The sequence below is a fragment of the Polypterus senegalus genome, chromosome 12 (genome assembly GCF_016835505.1).
Source record: "Polypterus senegalus isolate Bchr_013 chromosome 12, ASM1683550v1, whole genome shotgun sequence".
Lineage (NCBI taxonomy): Eukaryota > Metazoa > Chordata > Cladistia > Polypteriformes > Polypteridae > Polypterus > Polypterus senegalus.
This window is the reverse complement of record NC_053165.1, coordinates 39,861,561-39,879,333: the sequence shown is the minus strand read 5'-3', so window position 1 is coordinate 39,879,333 and position 17,773 is coordinate 39,861,561. Positions and strand designations below refer to the sequence as shown.

Here is a 17,773-nt window from a genome sequence, read left to right as displayed (position 1 = left end):
ATCATAAACTACAGTCATGTACTGATTATTAATTGCATTTTTCTGAATTCTGTATGCTCATTCTGTGAAATGTATGCAGAGTATGCAGTACTAATGACCCTGGAGCAAGCAAGACAGTGGAACTGCATCACATACACAGATAACTTGTTGCTAAACTATCACTACTTTTAGTTTGTTTATTTCCATTATACTTTTGTACAATGAAATTCTGATGACAACTTTCCATGTACAGCAAAGTAAAAAAGTTTAAACACTACAATAAGACAGTTATACAGGTTATAAGAAATGAAGAGCAGGTAATGAAGAAAGATATTGAAGAATGCAGCATGTATTCAATTATTATATACAAAGTGGCATTAATTATGTATAGCTTTAAAAAATATATACTATACAGTAATTAGTGTCAATATGCATTGCCTAAGACTATGTTCACTGCATGTGTGATAGATATGAAGGTAAAATGTGTCTGTATGGGTGTGTCTCTATTGTATGTTTTATGTCTATATTGCAGCTCTTATAAACTAGAGGAGTATTGGGTTTGAAAAGGTGTGATGGAAATCGCAGCTCTAGGGGAAAAAGCTATTTCTCAGTCTGTTTGTGCATGATCTGATTGTCCTAAACCTCTTTCTAGACCAGGCATGTCAAACTCGCTACCATTGGTGGGCCACTTTGACTGCCATACATGCGTCAGCGGGCCGCACTGTAACAAATACTATTATACAAAGTTACTGTAGCTTTCTTTCCAATACTAAAAACTTTAAAAAATGTAAAGTTTAAAGAAAAGCAATTTATTTCCATACAATATCCGTACAACAGCATACAATTAGAGTCTTAGCCTCTTAGCTAGGTCCTTATATAGGAGTCTTACAGTCTGAGATCTATTTGTTCTGTCCCGACACTTGGCATCTCTTGTTAGTAACCAGCTCATCAATGTCTGGCTTGAAATCTTGTGCAGCTGCAACTTTTATGAGGGTTGAAAGGTGCTTGACAGTAAGTCTTGAGCGATGTGGGGTTTTGGTAGCTTTCATTAAAGAAAACAATTGCTCACAAAGGTAAGTGCTTCCAAACATAGACAGTACTCTAAATGCCAACTTATGGATCTGCACATATGAGGGTGGCAGGTAAGCATACATGCCTGGCACAACAACTTCATTGTATTTTACCTTCAGAATAGAATCTGACTGCAGTTCAATCAATTCCATTTGGATATTCTCAGGCGCATTCTCAACGTTGTAAGAGTATGGTGACATAAACAGCACAAAGTCCTGTTCGTGTGAACAGAAATCACGAAAATGCTCACTGAATTTATTGCTCAGCAATTCAAGTTGGAAAACAAATCCTCCAAAAATCAAATTTTACTTTACTAAGTTTACTTCAAAGTTTATATTGTAAAATAAGCCAATATGCAAAAAGCCCCCTGACCTACACTAATTTTACAAACTCAAAATCACAAAAATTAATAAACAACTCACCAACTTCTTGCATCCACTTCAGATCTTCAGCTGTAGTCTGCACTGACGGTTCGTTACAATACTAGCACAAAATTACATAAAACTAGAGCAAAAAACGTGAAAATATCCATCCTTCCATCCATCCTCTTCTGCTTATCCAAGATCGGGTCACGGGGACAGCAGCTTGAGCAGAGATACCCAGACTTCCCACTCCCCGGCCACTTCTACTAGCTCTTCCGGGGGAATCCCAAGGTGTTCCCAGGCCATCCGAGAGACATAGTCCCTCCAGCGTGTCCTGGGTCTTCCCCGGGGCCTCCTCCCAGTTTGACATTCCTGGAACACCTCATCAGGTTAGGGGTCCAGGAGGCATCCTGATCAGATGCCCGAGCCACCTCAGCTGACTCCTCTTGATGCGGAGGAGCAGTGATTCTACTCTGAGTTCCTCCCGGATGACTGAACTTCTCACCCTGTCTTTAAGTGAAAGCCCAGACACCCCGCAGAGGAAACTAATTTCAGCCGCTTGTATTCACAATCTTGTTCTTTCGGCCACTACCCACCGCTCATGACCATAGGTGAGGGTAGGAACGTAGATCGCCAAGCAAATTGAGAGCTTTGCCTTACGGCTCAGCTCCTTTTTCACCACGACAGACCAATGCAGAGCCCGCATCATTGTGGATGCTGCACCGATCTGCCTGTCAATCTCCCGCTCCATTACGGAGGCAGACAGAGTAGGAAAGAGAAAGAAAAGAAACTGTTTGGTATAGTGTTGGATGGTTTTTTGACTGTCCTATACAGCTGGGAAACGGGAGATGATGTTTCCCACGAGAAAAAAATAAAAAATGTGTGTGCTGAACTTGTGTCCCACGTCTGTTAGTTTCGGTTTGGGGCAGCTGGTGCAACCCCTGGTGGTCCACAACTTCTAGGAACTTAAGACTCTCCACATATTCAACTGCATCACTATGGATATGAAGGGTGGTTGCTCTTTGCCTTTAGTTCTTCTAAAGTCTACAATGATTTCCTTTGTCTTGCTGGTATTAAGGACGAGATTATTATTGGTGTGCCACTTCCATCCTGTAAGCTTTCTCATCATTATCCAAGATAAGTCCGAGTACTGTGGTGTAATCAACAAACTTCACAGTTGTGTTTGATGGGTATATGGAGGTGTATTCATGTGTCAGAAGGGTAAAGAGCATTGGGCACTTCATGATTATGGATGTTACAGCAACTGGCCGGTAGTCGTTCAAGCACTTCACCACAGAATTCTTGGACATTGTGACAATTGTAGAAGATTTAAGGCATGTTGGAACAACTGCTTGTTGTAGATCAAGATGAATATGCCTTCCACCTGGGCTGCACATGGCTTTAGTCCGTTTTCAGGCACTCCGTCCAGACCAGTGGCTATACTAGAATTAACCTTTTGAAGAGGGGATCTTACCTGATGACACTGTAAGACCAATAACTTTTCAACTACTGATACAGTGGTATAGGGAGCAGCTCCACTATCTTTAGTGTCAAAGTGGGCAAAAAACGTGTTCATCACATCAGGAAGATCTGTGTCATTGATGGTGGGCAAAGTGCTAGTCTTATAGTCCGTCAGTGTTTTGATTCCCTAATACATGCTGCGGAGGTTGTTGTCCACAAAGTATTTCTCAATGCACTGTTTATATTTGCACTTGACCTCTCTGATAGCTATCTTGACATTGCTGCATTGTGGACAGCTTTGTGACCTGAAAACCATATTTCATTTTCTCAGATGAGCCCACACATGGTTGTTCATCCACAGCTTTTAACTGGGAAATACCTTTATTGTCTTTTTTGAAAGTCCATTTCCAGTGCAAAAATGTATGTATCCTAGAACTGCCTGTGCATGTCCTTCTAGATCTGCTCCCTGCACAAACAAGTCCTAGTCTGTGGTATCAAAAGAGTCCTACAGCATTAAGGTAGTTTCCTCAGTCCATCCCTGAACAGTTTTGGTGACTGGTGTCACCCTGTAAGTTAGTGGCTTATAAAATGGAATCGGGGTCAGGAAGACATGGTCTGAAAGAGCTAGATATGCAGTTGGTTTTGCCTTAAATGCTCCTGGTATGTTTGTATAAACCTGGTTCAGTATATTCCTTTCCCTTGCTGTATAGTTAAAATTTTTATGAAATTTAGTCAAGACTGTCTTAAGATCTGTCTGGCTGAAGTCCCCATCTACAATAATGCCATCTGGGTGCATTGTCATCATTTTTGCGGGGGGAGGGCACATGTTAAACCTGAATTGTTATTGTGGAGAATTTTCTAGGTAGTATGAGATACGCCTGGACACCACCAGACTGAGGCCACATATTTATAAATGCACACGTTTATTTTCTTCAAACACAGTCCCGCACAGAACACAGTGCTCCCAGCACTAACCACCTTGTACATGGGCCTTTTCCCCAGTGTCCTTGGACCTCCTTTCCTCTCTCCACGGGAGCTTCGTCCTGCTCCCACTCCCGAATCTAGCTCCCTGATTGTAGGGAGGCGGCCCCTTTTATTTCCACCCGGATGTGCTCCAGGTGCCTGATGACGTCCTTCTGGCAACACTTCCTGGTGTGGCAGAAGTGCTACTCTTGCACCTGGAAGCACTCCAGGCGTCCCTGGAAGGATCTTCCCCCATCTTCCCGGGTGTGGTGGAAGTGAACGTTTCCCGGGCTCTCTGAGGCTCAGGGTGCCCCCTAGCGGTGGTCACGGGCACCAATGGGCTTGAGCCTCCTTGCTCCTCTCCCGTGGTCCCCTCAAGATCCAGGGTGGTTCCCCCTTGTGGCCCGGGGGACGTATAAGCCACCTCCCAGTCCTTCTAGGCTTCCCGGCTGGGTCTGTCCCCCAGCCTCCTGTGACAGTAGATAAACTGGTCTACACTTTACCATTAGGATTTATAGATCTGTCAAACAGTGCTTTTCAATAATGTTCTTGGCCATGTACAAACTATTGTTAATGTAGAGGCATTAACCTCCCCCTTTGTTTTTACCGGAGACCTCTGTTCTGTCAGCTCTGTAAACAGTAATATATGTACTGTTCCAAATATGTACTTTGGTAGTATGATGCAAATGAAACCAACAGATTCATATTTAGTGGAGCATCTCTCGACTTGGGAACATCATTGTCATGCTGATTCCTTCTTTGCTCTTTAATCTTCAACTCGCTGATCCTTAAATGTAGAGAAAGGTTTTTATCTTGCATTGTAGCTATGGAGATTGAACAACCACTTCAATGTTTTGTCTAGCATTTAGGTATCTTCTGCTTTACAACAACAACATTTATTTATATAGCACATTTTCATACAAATAATGTAGCTCAAAGTGCTTTACATGATGAAGAAAAGAGGAAAAAAAAGACAAAGTAAGAATTAAAATAAGACAACACTAATTACTAACATAGAATAAGAGTAAGGTCCGATGGCCAGGGAGAACAGAAAAAACAAAAAAAACTCCAGACGGCTGGAGAGAAAAAAAAAAATCTGCCGGGGTTCCAGACCATGAGACCACCCTGCCCCTCTGGGCATTCTTCCTAACATAAATGAAAACAGTTCTCTTTGTATTTAGGGTTCTCATGGAACGACTTGATGATGATGGTCATGCGGACTTCCGGCTTTTAATCCATCAATGTAGGAACATCATGGTGATTTGATAAGGTGGTGGTGGCGCAGGTTGCCACCACAAAGAACCGGGAAAAGAAACGGAAGAGAGAGTAGGGGTTAGTATGGATTTTAGAGCCACCATGAATAGGTATGATAATAAATTGAATATACAGAGTATCAGGATTACATTAAAATGAAGTTATGAGAAGGCCATGTTAAAGCAATGAGTTTTTAGCAGTTTTTTTTAAAGTGCTCCACTGTATTAGCCTGGCGAATTCCTATTAGCAGGCTATTCCAGATTTTAGGTGCATAACAGCAGAAGGCTGCCTCACCACTTTTAAGTTTAGCTCTTGGAATTCTGGAATTCTGAGCAGACACTCATTTGAGGATCAAAGGTTACAATTTGGAATATAAGGTGTCAGACATTCCGATATATTTGATGGAGCGAAATTATTTAAGGCTTTGTAAACCATAAGCAGTATTTTAAAGTCAATTCTGAATGACACAGGTAACCAATGTAGTGACATCAAAACTGGAGAAATGTGCTCGGATTTTCTTTTCCTAGTTAGGATTCTAACAGCTGCATTCTGCACTAGTTGCAAACGATTTATGTCTTTTTTGGGTAGTCCTGAGAGGAGTTCGTTACAGTAATCTAGTCGACTGAAAACAAAAACGTGAACTAATTTCTCAGCATCTTTCAGTGATATAAGAGGTCTAACTTTTGGTATGTTTCTTAAGTGAAAAAATGCTGTCCTAGTGATCTGATTAATATGCGATTTAAAATTCAGGTTACAGTCAATGTTACCCCTAAGTTCTTTACCTCCATCTTGACTTTTAATCCTAAAGCGTCAAGTTTATTTCTGATAACCTCATTATATCCACTATTGCCAATCACTAAAATTTCTGTTTTCTATTTATTTAGCTTGAGAAAATTACTATTCATCCATTTAGAAATACAAGTAAGATATTGAGTTAATGAAGCAACAGAGTCGGGGTCATCAGGTGCTATTGATGAATACAGCTGTGTGTCATCAGCATAGCTGTGGTAACTCACGTTATGCCCCGTTATAATCTGACCTAACAGAAGCATGTAGATTGAAAAGAGCAGCAAACGCAGGATAGAGCCTTGTGGACACCATATAGTATATCCTGTGTCTTTGAGTTGTAATTTCCACAACTAACAAAGAATTTTCTACCTGCCAGGTAGGATTCAAACCAATTTAAGACACTACCAGAGAGGTCCACCCACTGACTAAGGCGATTTCCAAGAATGTTGTGATCAATGGTGTCAAATGCGGCACTCAGATCAAAGAGGATGAGAATAGATAAATGGCCTCTGGTCAAGTCATTTACTACTTTATCGAGTGCAGTTTCTGTACTGTGATTTGTTTATTGAAAGTTATGTGACCTGGCAGTTCCCTCCATTCCTGTGGAGAGGCCTAATATCTGGTTACTGGACAGCTTCCAAAAACATATGGATAAGGTAGATGCATGTGCATAGAAACAAGAACAGAGTTTAGATTCTGGAGTTCTACAATATTAGGTTAAGGAGTTATGTTTTCTGGTAAAGTTAAAAAAAAAGTTGGAAGCAAAGTCATCTAGAAAAATTCTACCCATTTTTTAAGAAGAATTTGGGATTATAAGCTCTTACAGATATCTCGAGAGACTGAGAAAAGAGGTACTTTATATGTTTCTGACCTATACCTCTGATTTTAGCATGACCTCATAATTATTTGACAGCAGAATTACCAGCATAGCAAATTACAGAATGAAAATACACAGATCAGCATTATTGCTGGGCTAGTTCAATAAATGTATGTTGTTCTAAAGCTTGAGACACAAGATCAATGCTGATCAGTTAATAGACCCCATAACCCTTGAGACTCCGTGTTTGTCACCAAACCAATTCTTTGTTTTAGTTCACTAGAGGTACCGTCTTAATTCAAACATGAACACTTTTGTTGTTGTAATCTCACAGAAGTCTTTTCAGGATATACAGTACACTAACAATGAGATTTTCTGTCACAATACCAGAATTCTGCTTCCCCACATACTGTAGCTTTGTGGAGTGTGTTTCAGTATAGCCTAATCCATTTTCTCTGCTACAAAACGATCATCCACTACAAAGCAGCAGACATTGCATTACGGTATGACACATAATTTGGGGATTCCCAGACATCTTAGGAGGTGAGGTTTCTAAATGGGGATTAATGGACTTGTGTCAGATTCCTAAATCTTTGATTGGTCAAAAGACCTGACAAGTTACTGGTGAAACAATGGTCTGAAAGTTCATATTGGCAGCATGTCTTAGTGTCCACACAGTGCCAGAAAAAAAAAAAGAGTGGTCAGATATCAAAGTCGCTGTGAAAAGGCAAGTCGTAGTTCACCATCATGGTGTCATATGGAAGCATATTGGATTACAGAGACAAGAAAAAAATAGAGGCAGTGAATAAAAAAAGGTTGAAATGTCGACTTTTATCTTGAAATTTCCACTTTAATTTCATAGTTTATTTTGTCATTAAAGTAGAACGTCACCAGCTTAATCTTAAAATCAATGTTTAATTTACTAGAGATTCTCAGATCTCATTGTATCTAAAGTAGCATGTTAAATACTTCATATTGTAATGTGTTCTTCTATGCGCTCTATGTGTGTGAATCACTACATGCTTCTTAAATGAGCTTCTTTTTACGCCAACAGAGCACTGAATACATTAAATTCATGATATTACTGCTCTCTTAACAATTTAAATACTAAAATGTATACTTGATATCGTTTTCATTATGAAATTAATTAAAGCATGTATTAAACATGTAGGCACAGTGGTATTGACGAGCTGGCGCCCCATCCAGGGATTGTTTCTGTCTCCTGCAAGATGCTTGCTGGGATGTGCACAACCCTCATTGAATAATTTATTACAGCAGTACTGTCTCTTTCAAACGTACCAACCCCGAATTCCTGTCCTTACTTTTCTTTTTCCACTTAACTAATCACCACACAATAATAATGTGTAATAATTGTCAAACCATCTGTAAACTTAGAACACTAATTCTTCAAATCTTTTAAAGAAAATTGAGAAATATTTGTAGTACATGTTTAATTATTCCATCCATCTATCCATCCAGGGTTGCAGCAGTCCCAGCAAGCATACAACGTGAAGCAGGACCAGTCCCTGGACGGGATTCCAGCTTATCGCTACCACTGCTCCCCCGTGCTCACACATTTAATTATTAACAGTATAGATTATTTAAATGAAGTTAAAAATGTATCTGTATAATGTAATATACATACTTTAATGCATTTCATCTTAAAAATGATATTGAGAGCTCCAAGAAGATAGCTCTTAGAAATCTAAATTGACTTAGAAGCCAGTTGTCATCATCTGTAAATACATGCTCTCTTCTATTGTAGTGAATTCATTTATTGTTATTGTACGGTACATTGAGATTCAATATACAAATCCTCCATAAACTTATTTTCTTATAAAAGGATAAAGTAACAATAATAATCTATACTAATAAAAGGCAAAGCCCTTACTCACTGACTGACTCACTGACTCATCACTAATTCTCCAACTTCCCGTGTAGGTAGAAGGCTGAAATTTGGCAGGCTTATTCCTTACAGCTTACTTACAAAAGTTAAGCAGGTTTCATTTCGAAATTCTTCCCGTAACGGTCATAACGGTCGACAACGTCCGCCATGTTGAACTTTCTTATTTATGGCCCCATCCTCATGAAATTTGGTAGGCGGCTTCCCTGCGCTAACCAAAACCAATGTACATACTTATTTCGGTGGTATGACGCCACTGTCAGCCGCCATATTGAACTTTTCAACGTCACTAATTCTCCAACTTCCTATGTAGGTAGAAGGCTGAAATTTGGTACTTATTTCGGTGGTATGATGCCACTGTCGGCCGCCATATTGAACTTTTCAACAGTCTTTGTTACTTATGGGCCCATCTTCAAGAAATTTGGTACGCGGGTTCCCAACACTAACTGAATCCTACTTAACGTACATATATACAGTGGTGTGAAAATCTATTTGCCCCCTTCCTGATTTCTTATTCTTTTGCATGTTTGTCACACAAAATGTTTCTGATCATCAAACACATTTAACCATTAGTCAAATTTAACACAAGTAAACACAAAATGCAGTTTTTAAATGATGGTTTTATTATTTAGGGAGAAAAAATCCAAACCTACATGGCCCTGTGTGAAAAAGTAATTGCCCCCTGAACCTAATAACTGGTTGGGCCACCCTTAGCAGCAATAACTGCAATCAAGCGTTTGCGATAACTTGCAATGAGTCTTTTACAGCGCTCTGGAGGAATTTTGGCCCACTCATCTTTGCAGAATTGTTGTAATTCAGCTTTATTTGAGGGTTTTCTAGCATGAACCGCCTTTTTAAGGTCATGCCATAGCATCTCAATTGGATTCAGGTCAGGACTTTGACTAGGCCACTCCAAAGTCTTCATTTTGTTTTTCTTCAGCCATTCAGAGGTGGATTTGCTGGTGTGTTTTGGGTCATTGTCCTGTTGCAGCACCCAAGATCGCTTCAGCTTGAGTTGACGAACAGATGGCCGGACATTCTCCTTCAGGATTTTTTAGTAGACAGTAGAATTCATGGTTCCATCTATCACAGCAAGCCTTCCAGGTCCTGAAGCAGCAAAACAACCCCAGACCATCACACTACCACCACCATATTTTACTGTTGGTATGATGTTCTTTTCTGAAATGCTGTGTTCCTTTTACGCCAGATGTAACTGGACATTTGCCTTCCAAAAGTTCAACTTTTGTCTCATCAGTCCACAAGGTATTTTCCCAAAAGTCTTGGCAATCATTGAGATGTTTCTTAGCAAAATTGAGACGAGCCCTAATGTTCTTTTTGCTTAACAGTGGTTTGCGTCTTGGAAATCTGCCATGCAGGCCGTTTTTGCCCAGTCTCTTTCTTATGGTGGAGTCGTGAACACTGACCTTAATTGAGGCAAGAGAGGCCTGCAGTTCTTTAGACGTTGTCCTGGGGTCTTTTGTGACCTCTCGGATGAGTCGTTTCAGTGCTCTTGGGTTAATTTTGGTCGGCCGGCCACTCTTGGGAAGGTTCACCACTGTTCCATGTTTTTGCCATTTGTGGATAATGGCTCTCACTGTGGTTCGCTGGAGTCCCAAAGCTTTAGAAATGGCTTTATAACCTTTACCAGACTGATAGATCTCAATTACTTCTGTTCTCATTTGTTCCTGAATTTCTTTGGATCTTGGCATGATGTCTAGCTTTTGAGGTGCTTTTGGTCTACTTCTCTGTGTCAGGCAGCTCCTATTTAAGTGATTTCTTGATTGAAACAGGTGTGGCAGTAATCAGGCCTGGGGGTGGCTACGGAAATTGAACTCAGGTGTGATACACCACAGTTAGGTTATTTTTAACAAGGGGGCAATTACTTTTTCACACAGGGCCATGTAGGTTTGGATTTTTTTTTCTCCCTAAATAATAAAAACAATCATTTAAAAACTGCATTTTGTGTTTACTTGTGTTATATTTGACTAATGGTTAAATGTGTTTGATGATCAGAAACATTTTGTGTGACAAACATGCAAAAGAATAAGAAATCAGGAAGGGGGCAAATAGTTTTTCACACCACTGTACGTCCATAGCCTGCAGCTCAGTCACTGTGTGAGGCGGCGTTGGGTCCCCCATCCCAACGCCACCCACGTTGTTGGCTGCCTTCCTATATAAGGCCGTCCGTCGCTCCAGTCTCTACATTCCCTTCCTTGCTTCACCACGGGATTCACGTCTTCCTGCTGATAACTACAGCCTTTTTATTTAATCCACAGCTTCTCCGCTGTTTTATTGTTCATTTATTACGATTATAGTTATTGTGTAGGTATTTTAGACTTACTGTACATTGTTCAGATACCCATTTCCTTTATCATTCCAACCGTACCCGCATTAACATGTCTATCGAGGTGATCACCATCGATCAAAGAACTGTCACTTACCGAGTGGTTTCCATGCCCGGAGATGGCACCTACCTTTTCCATTCTCTTTGTTACATATTGCACGGCCATATCAGGATCACTCTTGATATCCGGAGGAACATTGTGTCTTATGTATTGAATGACTGGGACAGGTTCAAGGCGTGGACTGATGACGGTACAGGAGATAATTATACTACACAGGAGCACTAGAAGAGTGAAATGCTTAAGCCCTTCACCTATGCATCTGCATGTGAGTTGATGGCTGCCGCTGAATTGTTCAGTTATCACTTTCAAGTGTACCGAAATGGCCAAATATTTTACACCTTTCGACAACCGCCAATGCCTCTTAAACATCTTATATGCTCAGGTGACGATTTCAGTAGTGTACACTTTGATGTTTATGAATGTTTAAACTCTCAAAAGCTGAATGTGAAGTTATCGATGAAACCGGTTGTATACTTACAACGCTTGACAGATGCTGCATGTCACTTCAACACAAGTTCTACAAATACTGTCCTAATTGAAACAAACCATGAAACTCAAACCGATTATGACAGCGGCAATCCAAGCTGTGATATTTGAGACAAGATTGCTTTTCACATGGCCAACTGTACATTGCATGCTTAAGAGTAAGCTCAGCGCACAGCTTGGTCATATTACAACCGGAGGGCCGAACTCAAAATGTGGTATACAAAGAGATCCTTAACAAATAATTATTGGTATATTTTCCCTCAGTTTAAAAAGATTTAATTTTCTTCTTAATAAAACTTTTAGGGCAGTACTTCGCCGCTGCGAAGCCCGGGTATTTTGCTAGTAATAATAATAATAATAATAATACGATAAACAGTGACAAATATATAATATGAAAGCTTTTGTTGAGGTAATTGTACTTATAAGTACAAACAGTTCTACGAGGAGCGTGTTTTAAGTGTGTTTATAACTTTTGGGATGAAACTGTTTCTGAACCTCAAGGTCCCTGCAGGAAAGTCTCAGAAGTGTTTGCCGGATGGGAGAAGTTCAAATAGACTTGTACACATGGCTGAGGCAGTGTACGCTGTAAATGTTCTCCAGGGCTAGAAGCTGTATCTCAATAATCCACTGTACTCTAAACACAATCTGCCATAGAGCTTTCCAATCAGCTACTGTACAGCTGTGATTCCACACACAGATACAGTGGGTTAAAATACTCTTAGTTGTGCATTGAGAGAAACAATGCTGAAACAGCTATGGTATTTAGAATAGTTTAGCCATTCCGTGGACCATTATGTTAATACAGGTTCATTACAATCAAATGCCTTAAATTTATAAACAATATGCAGTTAATTTCAATGTATTTGATAAAGCCGCGTCAGGGATGTGAATCTAAAAAAGAAAGGGAAACCACACAGCAACAGTAGCATTGCTACTGCAAACCAAGCAGAAAACATGCGTACGCAATGGGTTGTGCTTCTGTAAGAATTTGTGTGGCTTTACGCCAAGTTTAGTTTTTATACATCATGATGTGAGCATTGAAACGGCCGTACACAACATTTTTGTGCCTACATACCATTTATACATGAGGCCCCTGGTGTTAAGGAAATAATTTATTTATTGTTTGTAAACCTATGAAGCCATAGAACTGCCCATTGTGCCACAATACTGTATGGAGTTAAAACAGTGTTAATTTTTTACCAACTTTAACTGAAAGATGAGACAAGTTCAAGTCTGCGGCCACTCAGTAAAATCAGAGATAAAGCCTGCGGGCAACAGAACAAAATTCAAGGTTCATGTACCTTTTTACCTTTGGTTACAGAGGCTCTCATTTTTGAAAGCTTACTAGTGAAATGTTTCCATTCCTGTCTTTACGTCAAACTTGGGGGCTTTGCCCCTGCTCGCTTCACTCGCCAACCACCGTGCCAGTGCTACATGCTAGCCTCTTTGCTGTTCTATCGCTCGCGTATGGGGAAGCGGTTGTACAATTTAAACAGATTTTTATTTTCATGGGAATTGTTACATATGCATAATAGAACTATTTTACATTACAGCGAGTAATTAACCATATTAAAAAAGAGTAAAATATAATAATTTGAAAGTGAATTATGTTTCATGTTGCGTTAGAGTTATTCGTTGATAATACAATTTCATTCTGTTTGGCTTTAAAAATTAACACGCAAATACTTTTTAAACTTACACTTTTACTGTAAAACTTCAGTAAAAACATTTTTTTATTACATTTTTGTCAATATCGCATTGAATTTTGATTCTGTATTTGAACTTTGATCATGATAATGCAACGTATAACTGCCCGTAATTGAATTTTGTTTCTTTCTCTCTATTAAATAAAATGACTTTTTTGAATGTTTGGCTCTGAGATTTGTTAATCTCTTTGCAAAACCTATTCTAACAGAAAACTGTTAACGTTTTAATACAAATGGCATATCAAGATCTCTTTTGTTGTGTAATGTTATCCACGGAAGATGTACTACATTACCTTTCTTGGATACATCCTTTCTACAGTAATTTGTGCATTTGAAGACCAGACAGTGTTAACGGTTGTAGTTATTCTTTGGGATATTGTAAGTAGATGCTTTCACCTTCAGCACGATCACCACTAACTGTTTCAGCATAGTCTAGTGATATGCATTTAACCAATTTGCCATGTAACTGATCAACATCTTTGGCGTTAATTTGTTTGAGTTCAGCGTTTCTCACTGCTCGGATTGTCCGTGTACTCATTTTTTCTGTTAATAACCTTTCGTGATGAAATTCTTCAATAAGATTTGGGCATAATATATCTTCTTTAATTGGAGTCTTAAAGTGTGGAAAACGTTAATTTATAAGAGCTGAGAGAGCAGGAACTGTGTCTAACAAAAGCATTCACACGAATGAGAGGTGAGATTACAGTGTGTGTGGTTGAAAATGGTTGAAAGGAGAACGTGACTTGAAAACATCTTAAGGATAAGGTCTCAACTCATGGTACTTGAAAAAATCTTCCAAAAAGTCTTGTCTCGTCTTCCAAAGTCTCGCTAGTCACAGGATTTTTTATTATAATAGAGAGAAATGTTTGTTGCTGTTTCCTCTTGCTTTCCAACCACTCCTTTTGTAATTTGAAAATCTTCTTTTGTTTGTACTGGTGGCCAGTGGACTTTGTTTTTTAACCTTTAAGGAAAACTTGTTGTTTTTTGAGTCAAAGTAATTGTACTTTATGTATTAGATTGCCACATGAAACCGCATTCTAAAGAGAAGCATTTTTGTGTTCGTAAGAATTACTTATAAATACTCTATCATTTGTGGGTTCTTTTTTGGTCTGGAGCCTACTAATTCATTGATACAAGACATCCCTAAGATAAGGTATAATGTTCAACTTTTCTTGATATCTAGTTATGTCAGACAACAAGCTTATCAGGTTTCCCCACATTAGCCCCTCTAGACCCAAAAACACTAATTTTTTTACTGTTTTGGACCATATAATGTACAGGAAAGTATACACTTATAATACATTGTAAACCTATTTGTGTCTTTAACAAAACTGATAAGAAGTTGTGTAGGCATCATGAACTAAGCCCTCCGAAAACCACTCTCAGAAGGTTAAAATGACAAATTTCAAATATAAACATGTGTAATGTCATCTTAAGACTATTTTAAGGTCAGCGATTATCAATATATTATTTCTGACTTTTCATTCTTTACTAGGATTCTAGCCATTTTGGACTTTAATCTAAGGGTGAAAAATTACAAATACAGGTATCTATTAAAATGGAGAATATTTTGACTTTAAACAGTTAAACTGAAGCACACATTTTAATTTTTCAAATATTTAATAAAACTATTATTTTTTATTATGTACCTTATGAACACTCTGAATTAGGCAGCTTAAGCTAATTCAGACTTTTTTCTTTAAATGATGTTGGTCTTGCTGAGGATGTGATATAAAAATAACTGAGCACAATGTTTTTGAATAAGTAAATTCACTGACACTAATAACAATCAGTTCTTTAAGACACAGGGAGAACTGGCAAACTCCATGTAGAATTCAGTTCTTTGAGACAGGAATGCTAGCTCTGCACCACCTCTCTGCCTATGTTAAAACCTCTCTACTGAAATTACTAAATTTTAACCAAATTAAAAAGGTGAAATGGCATTGCTAAAGTGGCTCAGGTGAGTAATTGTGTGCGTGTGCGTGGGTGTGGGTGTGTGCTTGCTCTGCAATGGAATGGTGCTCTGTCCCAGTGTAGTTACTGCCATGTGCCCTTTGATTGCTGCTCTGTTATCCTACCCTGGATAAGTAGGTTAGGAATAGGGGATGGATGGATGGATTATTATTATTGTGCATATAGCAGAGAAATATATATGAATAAATGTGTTGAAGCTACTGAGAACAGCAATTAATATTATTAGGAGGCAAGGTAGTACAGTGGTAAAGCTGCTGTCTCGCAGTGAATGAGACTGGGGTTTGTTTGTGTGGAGTTTATATGTTCTTCCCCAGGTTTTAAATTGCTGTGTGTCTGTTTGCACTGCAATAAAGTGGTACCCCATCCAGGGATTTCTTCTGCCTTGCGACTGATGCCTACTGGTACAGGCTCCAGGTGCTCTGTGAACCTCCTCTGGAAAGTAAGCTTAGGAAGATGGATGGAAACGTTGATGCTTATAAGTTCTATTCAGTTCTTGTCACTTGAGTGCATGCTACACACCTGAGCAATGTTCTTTCTCACTGAAGCACACATGTACACTACCGATCCAGCATCCACAGGCAATATCTTTGCAAAATAAGAAAAATAAGCTTCCCTGTAGAGCAAGAATGATTGTAAATGAGCCTTTTCTAGTAATTAATGCCTAATTTGCAGAACAGAGATGGTGCTTCACATCTGGTCATCAACATTCAATGTCAATAATGGTAAATGGCTATGACTTTCTGAGGTGAATCCACACCCTGAGGCTGAAAGGGTGCCAATTGTGGAAGGCAAACAGGGTAGCAGGCAAAGTAAGGTGTGCAGTTGGTCTTCTTTTAAAATGTCAAGATTTTTTTTTACTGTCTTTAAACAATATAAATACACTGTTTTGAAATATTTGTGTAGTCTCAAAGATGTGGATCAATACTTAATAACATTTTCAGAAATTTACATATTTGGTAAGTTTTAAGGCTTTTCTTTATAATAGGACGCTGGAACACAAGAGCTCCATTATAAAATTCAAGAGTGATCTAGTAATTTTCAAAAGTTACAAAATATGCTTGACTTTAGATAGAAGTTTCATGTGGCAAAATAATATATACGTTGATTGTGAGGAAATAATTTTCACTTGAAAAATATCAAGTCTTTCTTTTGAGCAGCAGCTACATTATGAGGGATTTGCTATTAGAACACAATTATTAGACTGTGTTTGTGTTTTTTTTGTAAATGTTCAGTTTGTGCTTTGTCTTTATTGCTAATCCAATCCACTACCTCAACTTTCTTCCATTGAAATTTTTTCTTAACCTATTTCTATATGAATGAGTGGAAAATCTGACTCCTGTCTCACCACCCCCGGATTTTCAGGAAATTCCTTGCATGATTTCAAAGCACCTCCTAACCCAGCCTAGCGAAGAATAACGGATTCTTGGTAGTATAAATAGGTTGCCAAGGGTTGAGAGTCCCTCACTTTTTGCTTCATTGTAGCATGTTTGGGTAACACCTATACTTTCCATACGAAAGTGCCATTAATATCAAAATGTGAACAGTAGCGTTTAAGTGTTGTTCCCCAAAAGGAGACATCACTCGCTTATGCAGGAGGAATGGCTTGTTTCCTTCACAACAATATAAAAAGAAAGTTTATTTTTTTCATTTTGAAGTGTTAACACCTTAAATTGTTAAAAGGTCAGGAAATTCGTAAGGAGCTTCACAAGGAGATAAGCAGAAGTTTTGGTCACTCTCAAATACTGCTCACAATGTCAGTTCACTAATATTTCACTGCCATTATACACTCAAGTGCTGCCAGCACCTTGAAACCTCTGTTTACAGTAGTCCTTTAATGAGAAGCAGTGTTTTTGCTGTTATTCTCTCTGGAAATCCTATGTGAGTAATTAATACAGCACATTCAAGCGTAGCGATGCTAGCCAGATCAGTAACTGATTGACGCAAATGCACTCTTCTCTTTTCTGGCCATACTGTAATTCCTACAAGGTTTGTCAGTGCTGCTTCTCTCAAGGTGCAGTGATTCTGCCCTCATCTTGGTGTGGATCTTCCGCTGCTGCTACTTCTGAGCAATGTTCCTGCTTTGAAAGACAGTTTTTGTCCTGTTTCTATTGTTCCTTAGATCTAAGGTATGATTGTTTTTTCTGTCAGTGGGCAATCCTTCCATTTTCAGAATTATTCAGAATTTTCCCCCTTACATGGCAATGATTTAAATGACCATCTAAGCATTTAACATTTCCATTCATTCACTCAAGTTGTTTACTATCTGGTAAACTTGATGGTCCCTTTAAAAACAAAATTTATTGAGCTAAACAATCTGTATCCTGTATCCCACAAGTATGTACATTTGAAAGTACTCTGACAGACATGTATAATTTGCAAAATAAGTTTGTGTTATACAAATCATTAATATGAATGTGAATAATATATATATAAACAAAAGTGCAAAATATGGAAGTGACCCCTTAATTTACCCTATGTACTTCTTGACAGCCTGAAAATCGAAAATGTGAAGGGGAGGGTCTCCTGAAAACAAATTATACAAAACACATTATGGTATTAACTACTCTGTGCCCATTAGCAAAAAAGTATCACAGCAATGATAG

General features: G+C 38.8%; 1 protein-coding gene across 2 annotated transcripts in view; it reads left to right on the top strand.

Annotated features, from left to right (window-relative positions):
- The window catches only part of iqsec1b (IQ motif and Sec7 domain ArfGEF 1b), a 193,104-nt gene that overhangs the window by 37,395 nt on the left and 137,936 nt on the right, over window positions 1–17,773 (top strand). The window lies entirely within an intron of this gene.